The following is a 13,855-nucleotide window of genomic DNA, read 5'->3' on the forward strand; positions in this document are numbered from 1 at the left end:
TAAATAAAGTAAACTTAATACCTTACATAGCGCCGCCATGAACACACTTTCCTACACCATGAAAACTAACAACGTAATAGCTGCTTTCTAAGTCAAGAACAATAATGATTTTTACTTTGATGGGTACCCCGCCAATGTAAGTACATATATTCATCATCGTCATCATCCGCCTGACTACGTCCACTGCAGGACAAAGGTTTCTCACATGTTCCGCCAGTCAACTCGGTCCTGTGCTTGCTGCTGCCAATTTATACCCGCAAACTTCTTAATCTCCCCTGCCCACCTAACCTCGTGTCTCCGCCTAACCCACTTGCCTTCTCTGGGAATCCAGTCAGTTACCCTTAATGACCAGCGGTTATCCTGTCTACGCGCTACATGCCCGGTCCATGTCCATTTCCTCTTCTTGATTTCAACTATGATCAACTCGGTCCTGTGCTTGCTGCTGCCAATTTATACCCGCAAACTTCTTAATCTCACCTGCCCACCTAACCTCCTGTCTCCGCCTAACCCACTTGCCTTCTCTGGGAATCCAGTCAGTTACCCTTAATGACCAGCGGTTATCCTGTCTACGCGCTACATGCCCGGTCTATGTCCATTTCCTCTTCTTGATTTCAACTATGATATCCTTAACCCCCGTTTGTTCCCTAATCCACTCTGCTCTCTTCTTGTCTTTTAAGGTTACACCTACCAATTTTTTTTTTCCATCGCTCGCTGCGTCATCGTTAATTTAAGCTGAACCATCTTTGTAAGTCTTCAGGTTTCTGCTCCATAGCTAAGTACTGGCAAGATGCAGCTGTTATATACATTCCTCTTGAGGGATAGTGGCAATCTACCTGTCAGGATTATATTAGTTCGTGTCACATATAATTAGTTAGTGTCACATATATTAGTTGCCATAAAAGCGCATATGGCCCTCACTATCTATTTAAGTGTTCTATAAAGATTTATCACTTTCTCTCCGCTCCACATGCCGGCGATATTGGTTCAAAAGTGTCGCGGGGCGCGTTGAGGATAGTGCATGAACAGTGCTGTAAACACGTGGTTTTGAGGATGATTGTCTTACTTGGGGACCACCGAAGCCAAAATTTTGGTCTGTCTGTAAGTTTGTCTGTTTGTCCGCGGTAACGATACTTTAAAGATACCTCAAACGGCCAAACCCATCCGCAGCACCCACCAATATTGCTCAAGTTTCAGCGTTGAATCTTGTGCGATTGGTAATTAAAAAGCAATTGTTGCGCACATCTGAGGTGCCATAACAGCACGTTGGTGTTTTGTATGTGTGTCATTATACTAGAGAAGGCACGCACAAGCAATTCTAAGCACCGTAGCGTTCATCACGCTGCGCTCACAGTGCAATGCTATGCAAAAAAAAAAGGAAACGTTTCCAACGCTTTGCTAAGACGACACGGTGGTGGCACCTGCCCGTCGCTTTGCGTTCTACACCTTATCGCCTCGGAGACTGGCGCACATCTTTCTCCATGGGCGCACACGGCTTCCTTCGTTTTCGAAGATAACTGCCAGATGGCGCTCGTCTCTAACGTGCGTCGATGCGCTCGTTCGCCTTTGCCTCACGAATCGACACTCTCTAACGCAGCGCTTCCAGAATACAATTCACCGTTTTTCTCGCGCAGAATATCAAATAAACGTTTCGTTCACTCTCTTCACACGCAAGACTATCGTCTTTCGACGAAATTTGCAGTGAAACATCCAGATATGGGGCGAATTTGTCGACGTACTGAGATCCGTTCTTTGGCCACTATGACAAGCTGCTGTGTGTTACTGTGTACTAGTTCACGTGCGAAAGGCTCGCGGATGTTTCACTTACCTTGTAACAGCGAAGGAAGAAGAAATTGCGAAGCACATGTTAAACGCGGCCGCTGGCATCCGACCGACAGCACCAAAATATTTGAAGCTGATGGTTAATTTGTCCAGTATGTGGCCGTGGCATCTTTTATTCACTACAGTGAGTATGCTGTTAAAGCTATCGTTCCTTGTATGGCTATAGCTACATCCCATATTCACCGCATGAAGGTACTTTCACAAAAAAGGATGTTATGCTATGCGTCAAGCCATGAGGAGTGAGAAAATGCTTCGGCAACCTTGCCAATAAGCTTAGAGAAGCTTCGCCAAGACAAATTAATCACACCTCATGCTAAATAGCATAGCCGAAACGATCAAAGTATTCAATACAAATCAGTGCTGACGGATACCCGCTGGTACCAATGAATCCACCGGAATGAGCCATATGCTTAGAAAAAAGCCCAGTTAAGCCAGTATAATGCAGCTATTGGAGTTTGAACAAGCCACTTTACCACTATTCGAAAGCAATCTATACTGATAGATAGCTACTTAACAAGTGTAATTAGGCAAGATTGATTTGATTGATATGTGAGGTCTAATGTCTTGAAACCACCATACGAATATTAGAGACGCCCTAGTGGAGGGTTCTGGAAATTTCGACCATCCGGGGTTCTTCTCGTCGTGTCGTGCATTGACCACGTTTTCGTGCGTGCGCAGAACCTGCTCACAAAAACCGCATTAGTACAGACGAAGATGGCTGACCATTACTTTGTTTGCGGCTCAATCAGCTGTCCACATATGACGACGATGCCAACCGATACAAAAAAACTAATTTTTGTGCTAGATTAAAAAAAATTGATAATCTGGTGGCTCATTATGACTGGAATTCTTTGTTGTCAATAACGTCTCTTAGTGATCTCCACGATAAATTTGTAGAAGCGTTCATAAGCTTAAAAGAAAGTGCGACGCGAACGATACACATTAAACAACGTAAATTGGATAAAAAATGGATGTCAACACATATACTCGCTGCAATAAAAGAAAAAGACTTGCTTTGGACACAATGTAAGCGTTATCCTAACTGTTCAGACTTGCGAGCCAAATTTAAGCAAAGCAGAAACAAGGTTAATGCTATGATTCGCTCGGCTAAACGAACCCATTTTTGAGACAAATTTAAGGATGCCAGTAACAGCAGCAAAAAAAAACCTGGGTGTTAATTAACACCTTTAGAGGTGCAAACACTCGCGTCAATATTTTGAATAACTTTTTTTTTTCGAGTCAAGCCAATAACGCACAGGATATTGCTGATGAATTTAACAACTTTTTCTCTCGAACAATTAAAACACAAATTCCCAAGTAGGCCCGTACACTTTACGTCACAGTGTTAGCGAATCGGCTTATCTACCTTCAATATCACATAATTACTTACGATCTATCATTTTCAGTTTGAAGTGTAAAAAATCTGCTGGTATTGATGGTGTTTCTATAACTGACTTGCACCGTACTTTTGAATACACACATGAAGTTCTGCTAGCACTAATTAATCGCAATATTTCTAGTGAAGAAATTCCCATAAACTTGAAAACATCAATTGTTATACCTCTACACAAATGCGGTGCGCGTGATAAACTTGAAAATTATAGTCCGATATCAATTATGCCTTCTATAGCACGAATACTAGAAAAACATTTGTTGTTAACGATGACAAGCTTTCTCGATAGTCACAACATCTTATTGCCTTGCCAGTATGGTTTTCGACAGGGGAAAAGCACTCAGACGCTACTGGAAGACTTCTCAGATCAGTTGAACGAGGCGTTCGATAACAACAAAGTTGCCTGTGCGCTCTTTCTTGACTGCAGCAAGGCTTTCGACAGTGTCCATCATACCTTGTTATTGGATAAACTTTTTCAGTTAGGGTTTAAGGCCAAACCTCATAAGCGCAAAAATGCACGCGACAGCGACAAGCGACGCGACGTAGATCGCCTTCGCGCGATCAGTCGCTAGCGCAGGCAAACCTCATTCACGCGACGGCTTCAGCGAGCGAACTTCACTGTTGCTGGCATGAGGCCGTCTACTCGCACCAAGAAAACCGCGTAGCGAGCGGTATGCAATTTAAAAATAAGATATATTGTTGTGTAATGAAACGGAAAGTGTTTATTATTGCCTTGCATCACTTTTTTATATGCACATGCGTAATAAACATTGCGTTATTTCTTGTTGCGCATACGTGACTCGGGCAGGGTCACGTGCACCTATGTAGTCTTCGTCTTTTCCGGTATTTCGCTATTGGCTGCTTGAGCCGAGCACTTCCGGGCGATGAGCAACGGTTTCCAAATCTGGAGAACCGAGCGATCGCGCGAAAACTAGCACGCGACACGTCGCGCGAACGCCCTGTTTCGGCGCTCATAGCGTCGCTCGTCGCTGTCGCGTGCATTTTCGCGCTTATGAGGTTTGGCCCTTAGGGGTGCTTTCTGGTCTTTGTTGGCAAATTTCCTCCAGGCAGGCGTAAACTTGTATCCATTGAACAATCTCACAGCGCGTTCCAATACACCAAAACCGCCGTTCCACAGGGATCAATTCTTAGTCCGCTGCTATTCAATATTTTTGTAAATGACCTGCACAGCGTGGTACCGGTTTCTCTATATCAGTACGCCGACGACACTGTGATCGTGACGACTGAAATTAACTTTTATGAGGCGATTACTCTTCTGGTCAGCTGCCACTAAAACCATGGATTGGTTTCGAGATAACTTTATTAATATAAATGTGTCTAAAACTAATCTAATCTGCCTCTACAATCCATTGAAGAAAGTAACCCTTGACTATCCTTTCATTTTGCATTGTTCTGACTGTTCATCCTGCTTTTGTAGTCCATTACAGTATTCATCTGTTGTGAAATACCCTGGCTTATACATTGACAGCGACCTTTCCTGGAATAGTCATCTCGTTTATGTTTGCAAAAGACTTCGCGCTGTGTCATGTCTATTATATAACATAAGATACAACATGCCGTTTTCAGTACGTAAGATGATAACATACGCTTTAGATTACGGTATACTGCGTTACGGAATAACCATTTACGGACACTGTGCTGTCTGTTGGCACAATAGAATAAACGGAATATTGCGTTCGATTTTAAAAACTATATCTTACTTCCTGAACATTAATTCTGAGAAAGACATTTTCAGAACGCTGTTTATGCCAAACTTCAATGATCTGTTAATTTAAACGGTTGCTTTCGAACATTTCTGGTCCAAAGAATTCCTGGTTCCGTATGGTACTTCTCGTTCTTTAACGCACAAAGTAGTTTACTGGAGGCCGCGGTGTTCAACAAAGTATGGAACTAGAAAACGAGCCCATTATGTGCCAACCTATTTCAATGTACTACCCCCCAGCATTTTTTCGCACAAGAACAAAATACAAATTAAAGAAACTGCTACGGCGTATTTGTCTGCAATTCTAATGCATGCCGTGTGTAATTTCATATACACCCATTCGCAAGCATGATGCTGCACAATTATCCAGTGTGTTACTTTGCTTAAGAAGCATTTGCCCTAATTCTTTTTTTTTTCTTTACACCTTTTCACTTTCAATTGCTGTAAGTATTGCTTATATGCCCGGTTGTTTCTACTCTTATATGCACGTTGTTTTTTGTCCTATCATCCCTCTTATGCCATAAAATACAATCTTGTAACGCGTCCGGTTTGTTTTGCTGGCTGCCAAGCTCTGCCACTCAAGCCACCAATTGGCTTTGGCAGGCCTAGTAACATGTACTGTTTTATTTGAAGAAATGAAAGATATTATTATTATTAATATTATATTATTATTATTATTATTATTATTATTATTATTATTATTATTATTATTATTATTATTATTATTATTATTATTATTATTATTATTATTATTATTATTTAACGTGCCCCCAAATCGGAGCACACGGGCCTATCGCTATTTCGCCTTCATCTAAAATGCAGCCATTGCAGTAGGGATTCGACCCCGCAACGTGCGGGTCAGCAGCCGAGTACCTTAGCCACTAGACCACCGCGGCGGTGTGATTAGGAAAGATTAGTGGAGATTATGTCGTATCGTGCTAATCCAGTCCAAGATAGCATAGCCATGACATAGATTGGACCCGACTTGCCTATGTGCTTTCCGAATAATCATGAGTAAATAAATCCGGGATAAGCTAGTTAGAACGACACAAGGTTGCGTGAATTGAGAATGACTAGCCCTTTGGGCGACTGCGTATGCTAATGTTAAGGCTATTCTAATGAACAGGATTAAGTAGAATAATGCCAGCCGGATTATGCTGACCACCTTCAGTTTAAGCTTACGAGCCACATCTTCCTTAACGAAGCTTCTTTGGCTTCCGCCAACCAGAATATCTCGAACGCGTTGCCTTCTGTTGTTTTTGACTAATTCGGCGTAAAATGTCAGAGGATATATCACGCTGTTCCTAGGTGGTTGGTTAGTGGATGATGCATCTTCACATAACGAAAAAACGTTCGATGAAATGCACACGGTGGCACTCCCTAAGGTTCCTCGTGTAATTGGGGTGACATATGCTGGAAGTGTGTCTTCCGTGGCAGGAAATGCAGGTTAGCGTGAGAGGCTTCTGGCGTTGCCTTACTCTGCGACGCTTGATAACGCTGCTTGAACAGCCAGTGATGGGTTCAGAGTTGTCGGCGTACTCGACGTTCCACGTCATCGGCGTGCAATGCAGATCGCTGTGGCAGCTCTAGCCATGCGCTAGGCGTCTTAGAGGATGATTTGCTCGTTTGAAGTAAAGTCTTGCGCTTGCCAGGTTCAAAAGACGACCACAGATTCGTTTTAGCGAACGACTGCTTGGTGGCGGGCCTGTGACAAGGGCGTGGTAACTTCGAAGACCAAATCTTCCATTGATCGTGGAGGTTGACTGCGCGACGAAAGCTTGCCGTAGCGAACTGGTCATATCAAATGCGAAGGGGTTGACGCCTCCTCAAAGACAAGTGTACTGGCGTACGCTAACATCGTAGAGCTACGGAAAGGTATGATTTGCGGCCCAAAAAGTCTTCGTCGGCAGCTCCGGAATCTGCGTCCCAGACGCGTCCAGCTCGAAAGATTATGACAATGTGCCTTGAGGTGCGACACTCGGTGATCCCCGGGTTTCGGCACCAAAATTATGTGGACGCTAAAACGTTAAACGTGCGGAATTACTCAGCCAGAACCCATTGTCACCATGATCGAACGCGGTCTTCTTCTTCTTGGCCTTTTACTGGCTGGCAGCGTTTATTTGTACATCATACGTTTTTTTTACAAAAGGTACTAAGAAATAAACGTTTTTGGGGGTGGGGCAACTGATGTCTAGTACCATGGAAAAGGTGCGATTACTTAAGGAGACACCGCATTAGCTTCATGAAGGCACAATTTATACATTTACCAATGCAAGCCACACCAGCTATGGCTTGTTGGGTGGAAATCGGCCGCGAATGCTGATGGGAAGTAGGTTGTAACTTTACTATCGAGAACCGATAGTGAGCTTTTGTGCAAGGTTCCCTGCTGCATCGCTGGTTGGAACGACAGCCCGACGTGCCTGGCTACATGACTCCTGGTGAAGAAATGGGCTTCGACATCACAGAGGCCACTGCTACCATCCTCGTCAACGTTTACTCATCCTCAAGACCACTGGCTCGCATCCCACTTCGTTGTTTGTTTTTGGACTTTTTGGACTTTCTGCATTCAACAACAATGCATTTAAAATAAACACACACACACGCACGCACGCACACACACACACAATCACACACACACACGCACGCACACACACACACGCACACACACACACACACGAACTCCAAAAACTCAAGTGGGGGAAATACACTGCTGCTGCATATCGACCTGCTCATTCCTGAGAAGCTAACTAGTTTATTTATTACAGTTCCATGCTGCACTCACTAGGTTTTACCCATGTTATTTTTGTTAGCTAATTGGCTTTTTCAAATAAAAATAAAAATTTGGGGAGTTTCCCCTCTTCATTTATGTTAGATTGGCTTGAGCCCGTTATACCTCCTGGTGGTACGGGCTACCCATTTTTTACTTTTAGTTATTTTTACATATAGGGGGCGGAAAAGCACACAAAAAAGTGCAGGTGACGCAGTTTTTGTATTTCTCTTTCGTTTCTTTTTTCAATCATGCAATGTTTATCATGCAATCGTTATACTTGCCCAGAACTCTAGTTATGAAAATTACTACTATAGCTAAAAATGGGCATAAGTTTCCTTGGTTAAGAAAGGAAACAAAGTTTCTCTATATACGCGAGTATCATAAAGCTTCAATTACACATTTAAAAAGTATAGGTGTTGTTGCCTGTTTTATTCCCCTAATATTTCGCAGCAAACACAAGGGCGTTTGTCAATTAGGCGAATTCACAGGCAGATAAACACATCGCACTCAATAGCCACGAACACGGTGCTTCACAACACTCCCATGATGAACAGCGCAAGCAGAAGTCAACGGACACTTTGAGTTGCTGCTTGGTGTGTTGAGAGAAATGAAGTTGCAGAATCGACCAAGCATATATTCGTGGATGCCAGAATCGATTGATCGGTCGGGCCGTCAGTCACGTGGGGTCAGTTTGCTTGGTCTGTAGGTCTGACTGGAGAAAGAAACAGGAGCTCAAGAGGACTGGTGCACAGAAAAAAAAAGGTCGCCTCCACCTTTCCTCATCTGATCACGAGAATGACGCGTCCGTATACTTTCGTTCCAGTTCACTGGGAACGATAGGAACTATTGTTCCGCTGCACGGAAGAATAGTTACTGAAAACAGCTGGATGTAATACGAACGTCATGGTGAATCCATACAATTCTCTTTTTTTGCTAGTAATACCTCATTTATTGCCTCGCAAGACTCCCTTGGTCCCCTATGCATTCGGTGAATACAAACTGGAGCATTTACATGATCGTCTCTCACTACAGGCGGATGTTATACAGAACGTCATGGTGACTGGATGTGCACGATTTCGCTGGACATGCTCCAAATAATGCTATCGTAAGACTCACACGGTCACCTATGCATTCGCTGACTACAAACCTGGGTCGAGACACGATAATATATAATCACATTCACACGTTACACGGCTCGTCATGATGACTCGGTGAAGCCTTTCACTCGGCATGCCCCGAAAAACGCTTTTGTGAGACTCATGGGGTCACTTATGGATCCACAGAATACAAACCAGAGGTAAGGCAGGACATTATACTGAACATTCCGGTGGGTGGCTGAATGGAAGCTTCCGCGCGGCATGCCCAAATAAATGCTATCGTGAGACTTAACAAGGTCACCTGTGTATCCGCAGAATACAAACCGGAGGCAAAGCGGGGTTGTGTAAAACAACAGTCAGGCTTTTTACTGAACGTCCCAGTTTCGGCATCCAAGCTTTGGCTGGGGGTAACCCAATAAATGCTGTCATAAAATTCGCAATCTCACCTGTGAATTCGCCCATACTAACCGGATGCCGGTCGTGATCGTATCATCTAACAACAGTCAGACGTTATAGGAACGTCATGGTGACTCCATTCAAGCTTTCTCTAGACATACCTCAATAAATGCTAGTGTAATACTCAAAAGGTGACCTATGCATTCGCCAGATACAAATCGCAGACAAGACACGAGAGTGTCTACCAACAGTCAGATGCTATACCGAACGTCACGGTGACTACGTACAATATTTTGCTGTAAATGCACCAATTACTGCCATCCAAGACTCATAAGTTTATCTATGCATTCACCGAATACAAACCGGAAGCAAGACAGCAGAGTATTCAACAACAGTCGGACGTTATGCAGAGCGTCATGGTCACTCCATGCAAGGTTTCGGTGGACATGCCCCAATAAACGCTGTTGTAAGACTCACAAGGTCAACAATGCATTCGCTGAATGTAAACCAGAGGAATGACACGCTAGTGTATAGCAACAGTCGCACGTTAAACGGAACCTCATGGTGACTCCATGTGATCTTTCGCTGGACATGTCAAAATTATGCTATTATAACACTCAAGGTCACCCATGTATTCGCCGTATATAAATAGGAAGCCAGAGGCGATAGCATATAACAACAGTCAGACGTTATACTTAATGTCTGACTGAAGGCGGGATTCAGTAACTGACATGCTCAATTCATGCACTTTAGTGACCACTGGAAATTCGTAGACCAAAACAAAAACTTACAACGTTATATTGTAGAATGCAAGGGATAATAAATATACTTAAGGACGAGTACACACGCCTTTCCGGAAAACGTAGTGCCAGATAGACCCTTACAAAAATCCTATATATGGACTTATATAAAAATCCCCATATATGGCTACATCAGGAATGTGGGCATATCTGGCCCATATATGGAATCCCCATATATGGGCCGTATATAACTAGATATGTCCAAATCCTGATATAGCCATATATGGGCCTTATATCCCCATATATGGGTGTTGCTGTATATGGCCATATATGGCTATATATAGAAGCATCCATATAAGGTCTTATATCGATGCTTTCATATATGGCCTTATATGGATACCTTTATATAAAGCCATTCAAATGATTCATCTATATTAGTTCAGCTTGTGTCACCGGCAAAAAAAAAATATAGCTGCTCAAATCATTCTTCAGCTAGAAATATACCTGTTTGTTGAAAGGTCTGCATGCAGCCACTATCATCTCCAAAACAAAGGCAGTACATACCCCGTGAACATTCTTGTTCAATTAAGTTATCCTCAATATATCTCAAGTTATTCTCAACAACTATTTGCTAGAATGTAACTTGGCATCATATCTAAAGCTTGTGGTGGGCACATGTCACTGTTAGTCCACTTTTCCTGAAGAGATACATTCTTTGTGCTTAAATATATTGCTTACTTATCGACACTTTTTTTATCTATTTATTTCATTACCCACAGCAGCAATTGGCATTACATTGAGGGAGCATTTACGAAAAGTAGAATACAAAAAATACATAGCCAAACAAATAATCAAAGTCACCTGAATCACAATCTGCAAGAGAAATTCATATATAAATCGGAACATTTTCTAACATATAAATCAGAACAATTCTAACATGAAATAAAACAAATATTTGGGAGTGTAGAGGCAATGCTAGAAGGCAGCTGGTTCCATCTTGTAATTTTTTTTTGGTAACAAATCATTTTGAAACACGTCATTCTTGCATGCGATTATTCTTATCTTGAACCTATGGTCAACACGGTCTGAGACATACTACGGTGCAAGTAAATATTCCGCTTTATCGATTCCGACTTGACAAAAATAAATAGCATAAAAGAACCCAATTTGACTTTTGTAAAGATATCTTTCACAGTGTGTTATGTTTAAAACTTTTCTCGTGTGTCAATGGAGCGTCCATAGTCAGTCAAAACGAAATATGACTTGCTATTGACCGTATGAACTGCGTGTGCATTGAATAACTTAAATGAGTTGATAATCAACTTTTAAGAAGTTCGGTCAAAAGTGATTGGTATGCAAGCTTGTTATGTACAAGTATTGTGACTGATGACCTATAGAACAACTGCTAAAACTGGTGTCTATAGGTCTCTGTGCGCGTGGGAACGGAGGCATTTAACAATATTTCTTGCCAACGGGACACTAAAAATGTACTTTGTAAACGTAATCGACTTTCCATTTTGCCAATAATGCATCATTAATGTAACAGTGGTAAAGAGCTCATTCTGCAAAAATTCCGGTGTAGGCATCAGTGGCTCTCCGTGAAAAATCGTCTTGTCAATGATCGAAAATTGACAGAATGCAAATAAAACAAATATTATAAATTTTCGGGTTTGAGTGATGATCGAAATCATGCAGGCAATTTGCATGGCATGCAAGTGCTCTACAACACAGCTATGCATCTGCTTGGAAATAAAGCATGAATAACTTCTCTTGTTGTAAATGCAAGGAAAATAACTGTCATGCTTAACAAATACATGTATCCTGCATACAGGTTTCACAACACAACATTTAATATCGCAGCTATATTGCATGATACAAGCGTGCATTGTCATCAAGCATTACAACACGTTATTACCAACGTGACTTCGCGGTCTAAAGACAGCCAACCATTACAAAAGGCACACTGGTTACTGCACGTATTTCCTCACGACTGCGTAGTGGGTGCATAAAGTTCTAAAACATTTTACACACATTATATTGAGAAGCACGTTCTGCTGGGCGAGTTGGTATTTCATCTTAACTTAGTTGCGCGAAAAAATTTGAAGTGCGAAAGGAAGACACCTGGACACAGCGCACACTAACAACTGAAACTTTATTGAAGAAAACAGACATATGTATGCGGTTACGACAACACGTGAGGTGGAAAAAAATGATTAGATGAGCAGACATCTGATCATTTTCTTTCACAGTGTGGACATCGTGTGGTGGACGGCACTGCGCTGTCGTGTGGGAAGTATTATTTAGAATTTATTTATATAATTGTAGATCACAAAGCTTCTTTAAAGGAATTAACAACCATTCTTTAACCAATCATCATATTGTAGAGAGTGTGGCTGCGCGCCCTTGTTTGGAATACGGTAGTTAAAGCTAAATTCAGTGGCACGGTATAGCGCGGGAAATCGGAGAGGCGTATTTCATAAACAAAGCTGGGGATTCATGTGTCACGTAACTCTCACTTATGTTGCTTGCTACTGAGGTAGCTTTCCTGGAAGCGCATCATTTATACAATCTGCCTGCTCATCTAATCCTTTTCTTTCACCGCACGTGTTCTCGTAACCGCATATATACGTATGTCTGTTTTCTCCAACAATGTTTCAGTTGTCAGTGGGTGCTGCGTCTAGGTGTCCTCCTTTTGTACTTCAATTTTTTGGCGCAACTCAGTAATTACATAATATTTCTTGTTCTTTAAACTATGTTACCCCTTTTTTACACAAAATGCAGCCATGTGCGAAACCTTCATTGAGACACTTTCAACCTTCTCAATTACACAGTACTATTCCACAATTAAATTTGTTCAAGTAGCATCATGCAATAAAGAGTACACACTAAGTGATTGAATTACGCACAAGAAACAGGATCGATACTGCTATCACGTTAAACTGTGAAAAACGGAGCTTAACGGTCCCCCAGTTTTTTCACACATTGCAAGCCCTAATGCATCATACCAGTTTATTTGTCGGCTTGCGTAAAACTATCTACAGTGCTCGTGGATTAAAACGTGACATCACATTATTTTGTGTAACTATGTATGCGGGTATGCACAGTTCCTCAAGGTAACCACGCAATTTTGCGACATCAGTAACGATAATGTCGCCTGTGATATACGCATTGCAGTCAAATTTACACTTATATCACCCTGGTTGTAAATGGTGGAAACTAAATTACGGGCTATTCTTAAGTTTTTTTATTTGGATCCGTGACATAGCACCCTGCTTTGAAGAATCAAACTAGCAACAAAATTTTAACTGCGTGTCCTTATCAAAACACACGTAAATATAAAAACAAGTAGAACGTAGACGAAGAAAGATAAATGCAAACGCAAGACAAATTCAAACGTGGGCTCATAAATCTCATGACACCCTTAGAGTTTGAGATATGCAACTCTTTTTATTTGTAATTGCGCAAGTTGTAATTTATCCTTGGTTTTTCCTCAAGCATTAAAATGAGAAAAATAAGACACAAGTATATTTACATCAATATATTTATAAAAAGTACAATGGCACAAAACCAACAATTTCCTGGCGTAGATTTTTTGATTAAATAGAGCACTGTCTGGATCAAGTGAAAAAAAAAGAAAGTGTTGTCGTATCGCTTAAACAAAACAGCCTAATGACGTACCCACAATTAGCATAAAGTTATTTACTCAGCAAGCATGCAATGTGGTATGTTTTCGAGTTATCATAATATTTATGAACAACGTGCGAAGGTAATGAAAATGATGAACTTACCTTAACATTTAACCGAGACATGTCTTTCAAGGAGCCTGTTAATCCCGATAACCTATTCACACCTTAAAGCCACCACGTGCATTCGTACTGCTTTAGGAAGAAGTTTTGA

The sequence above is a fragment of the Rhipicephalus microplus genome, chromosome 7 (assembly GCF_043290135.1).
Source record: "Rhipicephalus microplus isolate Deutch F79 chromosome 7, USDA_Rmic, whole genome shotgun sequence".
In the NCBI taxonomy this organism is placed as follows: Eukaryota; Metazoa; Arthropoda; class Arachnida; order Ixodida; family Ixodidae; genus Rhipicephalus; species Rhipicephalus microplus.